Below are 5267 nucleotides of genomic sequence, written 5' to 3'. Positions count from 1 at the left end.
CCTGAGCATTTACATAATTCAAACAGCTCATCATCAGTTGCCTCCTTTTTTTTTTTTTTTTCTTCTTCTTCTTTTTATAAAGCTACTCCAAGGCAATGAATTTGCCATGACTTTCGGGAAAGTGACTTTTAGTGGGTAATGTTCTTGGGTTTGACCTTGTTTCTACGGTGTTAATTACCGCCATTATCAACCGCTTGCATCTTCAGGAAAAAAAAAAAAAAAAAAAAAGGCAATTAGTTGTAGGAATCAGCCCTCCCCTACACTGGAGGTAATAAACCCGAAACCCCTGCCCTGGGAGGAGCAGCTTTGTGCAGCCTCCCATCACCTGCAGACCCTCCCGCCTTCACGAAACCACCCGGAGCTGCCCACAGCCTGGAGACGGAGTCATTGCTCAGCAGTGCCACCGTTCCTGGGCAACTTTTACAAATTCTGATGCACGAAACAGCGTAACGAAAACGGGTTTCTGTCCCCTGCTCATGGCAGGGCTTTCAGATCCCGTTCCCATCTGATTTCCTGGAGATCAAACACCTGTGATTTTCCAGCCCGGTGCCTCAGTTTCCTTCCTTCTTCCTGGGAAGCCCAAATTCCGTGGGTGCCCACCCTGAGGGCGCCTCAGCGCTGCTGGACTCCTCCAGCTTCCCTCACTGTTCGTATTTGCAGATGAATTACAGCTTTGTAATTAATCTTCCCCTTTTTTTTCCCTACCTCTGTATGTTAATCGCCGTGATTATTTCTGGTAATTCCATTTTACAAATGCTCCTGGAAGCTCAAGAGCAGTGGCTGCACTATCTGAAATGAAATCTCTGCGCAGGGAACTGAGTGCAGGGCAGAGGCTTTGGGAACAGTATGGAATTGCAGGGAGTGAGAAAAAAAAAAGGAAAAAAAAAAAAGAAAACAAATGAAAGGAAAAGGGAAAAAAAAGGAAAGGGAAAGAAAAAAAAAAGGGAAAGAAAAAAGGGAAAGAAAAAAGGGAAAGAAAAAAAAGGGAAAGGAAAAAGGAAAAGGAAAAGGAAAAGAAAAAAGGAAAAGAAAAAAGGAAAATAAAAAAGGAAAAAGGGAAAGGAAAAAGGGAAAGGAAAAAGGGAAAGGAAAAAGGGAAAGGAAAAAGGGAAAGGAAAAAGGGAAAGGAAAAAGGAAAAGGAAAAAGGAAAAGGAAAAAGGAAAAGGAAAAAGGAAAAGGAAAAAGGAAAAGGAAAAAGGAAAAGGAAAAAGGAAAAGGAAAAAGGAAAAGGAAAAAGGAAAAGAAAAAGGAAAAGAAAAAGGAAAGGGAAAAGGAAAAGGAAAAGGAAAAAGGAAAAGGAAAAAGGAAAAGGAAAAAGGAAAAGGAAAAAGGAAAAAGGAAAAGAAAAGGAAAAGAAAAAGGAAAGGGAAAAGGAAAAAGGAAAAGGAAAAAGGAAAAGGAAAAAGGAAAAAGAAAAAGGAAAAAGGAAAAGAAAAGGAAAAGGAAAAGGAAAAGGAAAAGGAAAAGGAAAAGGAAAAGGAAAAAGGAAAAAGGAAAAGGAAAAAGGAAAAGGAAAAGGAAAAGGAAAAAGGAAAAGGAAAAAGGAAAAAGGAAAAGGAAAAAGGAGAAGGAAAAAGGAAAAGAGGAAAAAGGAAAAAGGAGAAGGAAAAAGGAAAAGAAAAAAGGAAAAGAGGAAAAAGGAAAAAGGAAAAAGGAAGAAAGGAAAAGAAAAAATGAAAAGGAAACAAGAGGAAAAGGGGGAAAATGAAAAGGGATAAAAAAGGAAGAGGAAAAAAGGAAAGGAAAAGGGAAAAAGGGAAATGGGGGAAAAGGAAAAAAGGAAAAGGGAAATGGGGGAAAAGGAAAAAAGGAAAAGGGAAAGAAGGAAAAGGGAAAGAAGGAAAAAAGGGAAAGGAAAAAAGGAAAGGGGAAAAAAAGGGCAAGGTTTGCTCTGAGCTTGTCCATTTGCTGCTCAATCAGGAACAAAAATTCCAACACCTTTCCAAACACTGAACACCCTGAGCACCTGTGCCACCAAACCCAGCAGGCAGCCCCTCCCTGCTCCTGTCCCTGTCCCACTGCCACCCCAGCGCCAGGGGTCCCACTGAGCGCCCCCTGCTTCCCTCCAAGCCCACTCCAGCACCTGAATTCTGCCTTTCTCTCAAACTGAAAAAAAATTCAATTTTTTTCCTTGTCCAAGACCTGAAAACACGCTGGAAAGACACGGTTAGGGTTAATAAGTATCTCTATCAATAGAATATTCAATCAGTATGAATAACCATCAGATCTCTCCCCACCCTTCTGACTGATGATAGCTAAATTACTTCTAAATATAGCCCTTAAAATCTGCATTAATCCTGTCTGCTCAAACACGTTGGCTTTATTGACAGCATGAAGATATAAGCCAAGCACCTGCATGCAGCACGAGCTTATAAAACAGGAAATAAGAGCAATCCAGATGAAATGCAACTTCCATTAACCTTGGCTTTTTGTTTTCACTTCTCTGAATGCTCACAGTGCCACCAAACAATCATTGCGTTGCAGGCAGCTCTGGACTGCAGCCCTGCCAGAGAACTGCACAGAAAAACCACGAGAACTGCACAGAAAAACCACCTCCATCCTCACTCCAGCACTCCCCAGCCTGGAGGAAGAGAATTACAGGAATGGTGGATTTGTCTTCCCAAACCAGCTGTGGGGCTGCTGGTGGATAAACCCAGCACTGGGAGAGAAAAGAAACCATGGGAAGGATTCCACGGATTGGTGAATTGAAAAAGATATTTGATCTTGCAAACAAACTTTAGGTTTGCTGAGAAATGAAACTGGACATTGAGAAGTGAAAGAAACAATGAGGAAGAAAATCCCTAAATTCCGTAAGAATTGAAAATGAAAAGGAGGGTTGTACATTAGAGGGGAATCTTCTGTATCAGGTCTGGGACATATGAACCTCCCTAGTACCTCAGAAATGGGAGAAAAACCCCTAAATTCCATAAGAATTCAAAATTAAAAGGGAGGGTTGTACATTAGAGGGGAATCTTTGGGATCAGGTGTTCTGGGAAGTCTGAACCTCTCAAGTACCTCAGAAATGGGGAAAGAGAGAAGGGAAATGCAGCTGGGAAATTGGGATAAAAAGGAGGCTGCATCCTCCAAAAATTGGGGACACCCCAGGGGATGCCCCATGGCCTCTGCCTTGATTGGAATAAAGTTCCAGGACTCCTCTGTCTCCTTTTTGAACACAAACCTCTGGTGTTTGTGGATGAATTTCCCTGGCAATAACAAGAGGGGGAGGTTCCTCTCAGGACACCAAGAGGTCAAGAACATCAGTGGCTGGATGGACCTGCAGTGTTGTATCTGTGGGGTTCCCAGACGAAGGAATGATGAAATCTGACTCCATGTTCTCAGAAGCTAATTTATTATTTTATTATTATTGATATAATTTTATTAATTTTTAAATTTATTCTAATCAACTCCACAGCCACAATCCCAGTGCCATCACTGAATTTTGGAAGCCCTCAGGAGCAGCTCAGGCTGGATCCCTCAGCACCTGCAGGTGACACGAGGATCCCATGGACACATCTGGAGTCCGTTCCTTTTTCTCTGCTGTGAATTACAAATGTCTCCATGAACTCCTGGAGCCAGAGGTGAAGCAGGCCCTGCTCATGAGGGCATCCTGTCCATCACACTCTGGGTTACTGCACAGAGCTGGGAGCTCTGGGCTCCTCGCCATCACGAGTAATTGGATTGCAAGAAAAGCACAGATCAGCCTCCAAATGACATTTTTATCAATATCTGTCTGTTTACAGGTGTCTGTCATAACCTTCAAATACACTTAAATAACTCATTCATCCAAGCATTGAGCGTGTGCTAGGGAGAGGATTCATCAAGCAAATGCAAAACTACTGCTCCAGGAAAAAGTTCATCAAAGAACCTCTCCAGGTGCTGGAAATCCTTCCCTGGAGCGGCAGCACAGCTTGAGTGGCCAAGGTTTTCCAACAGAGGAGGTGGGGCCAATGGAACAAAGATTCAGCCCAGAAACAATTCACAGAAACAACAATTCAACACTTCAAATGAACTGTTTCTTTGCAAAACAGTTTATTTGAGATTCACTGCTGCCCTGGGACATCTCAGCTCAGTTCCATCATTCTCACTGCAATTTAAGATTTACCCTGGTCAGTGGAAAAGCTCAGGGTTTCATCTGGATTCTGACATGCAAACTTAAACTTGTGGAAATGAAGAATGAGATCTTTTAGCCCCTCCCAAACCAGACAGAATCCAACCTTCTGCTCCCAGGCTGTTTCAAGCTCCAGTGAACCCAAATCACTGCATCTGAGCTTCCACTCCAGCATTTAAGCCTGTCAAAGCATCCCTCAGGCCAGCCCAACCTGTACAGCAAGAGCTGAGCTTGTACCTGAAGCCCAGAGTGATTTGTTTGCAATTCCTCAGCACCGTTCTGGCTGCAGCAATGCTGCTGTTCCTCACAACACAGAGCACCCCTGGTTATTTCTGGTCTGTTATCCATGGCAGGGATGAAATCCAGCAGAGCCAGGCTTTAACAGCACCTTTATTGTAAAGGCATGGTCACCAACAATGGCAGGAATGATGAGGAGGACTCCATGTTCTCAGAGGGCTAATTTATTAATTTATTACACTGTATTAATTAAAGAATACTATACTAAACTAAAGAATATAGTGTGGAAATCCTGGGAATATTCTCCTGTCTGCTCTGGGGTGCCCCAATCCCCAGGGGAGCTCTGACTTTGACCCTCATTCATGCAGAAAGTTTTCTAAACTCCAGAATAGACTGGAATCCACAAAAGTGTGAAACAGATTATAGAGAGTAGTGTAGGTGTAGCACTTAAGTGATAATTTAGGTTTAGGGATAATTAGGGAAATAAGGAAAATAAGGAAATAATTTAAGAAAATTTAGGATTTTTAGTATGTAGTGCATGGAAGCAATATGGAGGGCACAGGGTGTTGTCCTGGGCTGCTTCTTCATGGGTTTGGGTGGCATTTTGTAATTGGGCAGAAAAGTCCACATTGCAGGCTTTTAGGGATCAGTTATTGGGTTAAAAGGGAAATAATCTAAGTGTCAGTTCTTAATTGGATAGTTTACCTTTAAAAGACCTTGGAACAAGAGATTGTTGGCCATTTTTGTGGTGCTTTTCCTGGTGTGGACAGTGTGCAAAACTCTTGATAAGATAACAATAAACAAGAACCTGAAGGCCGAAAAGATCCCGTGGGTCTCTCTTTCCTGACACAAAACCACTCCAGGAGGGTCTCCTAAGGTTAAAAAGATAATAATGAAAACTCGTGACTGTCTCCAGAGTCC

Source organism: Zonotrichia albicollis, chromosome 20, assembly GCF_047830755.1.
Source record: "Zonotrichia albicollis isolate bZonAlb1 chromosome 20, bZonAlb1.hap1, whole genome shotgun sequence".
Classification (NCBI taxonomy): Eukaryota; Metazoa; Chordata; class Aves; order Passeriformes; family Passerellidae; genus Zonotrichia; species Zonotrichia albicollis.
The sequence above is the reverse complement of the archived record's forward strand: the minus strand, read 5'-3'. Positions refer to the sequence as shown.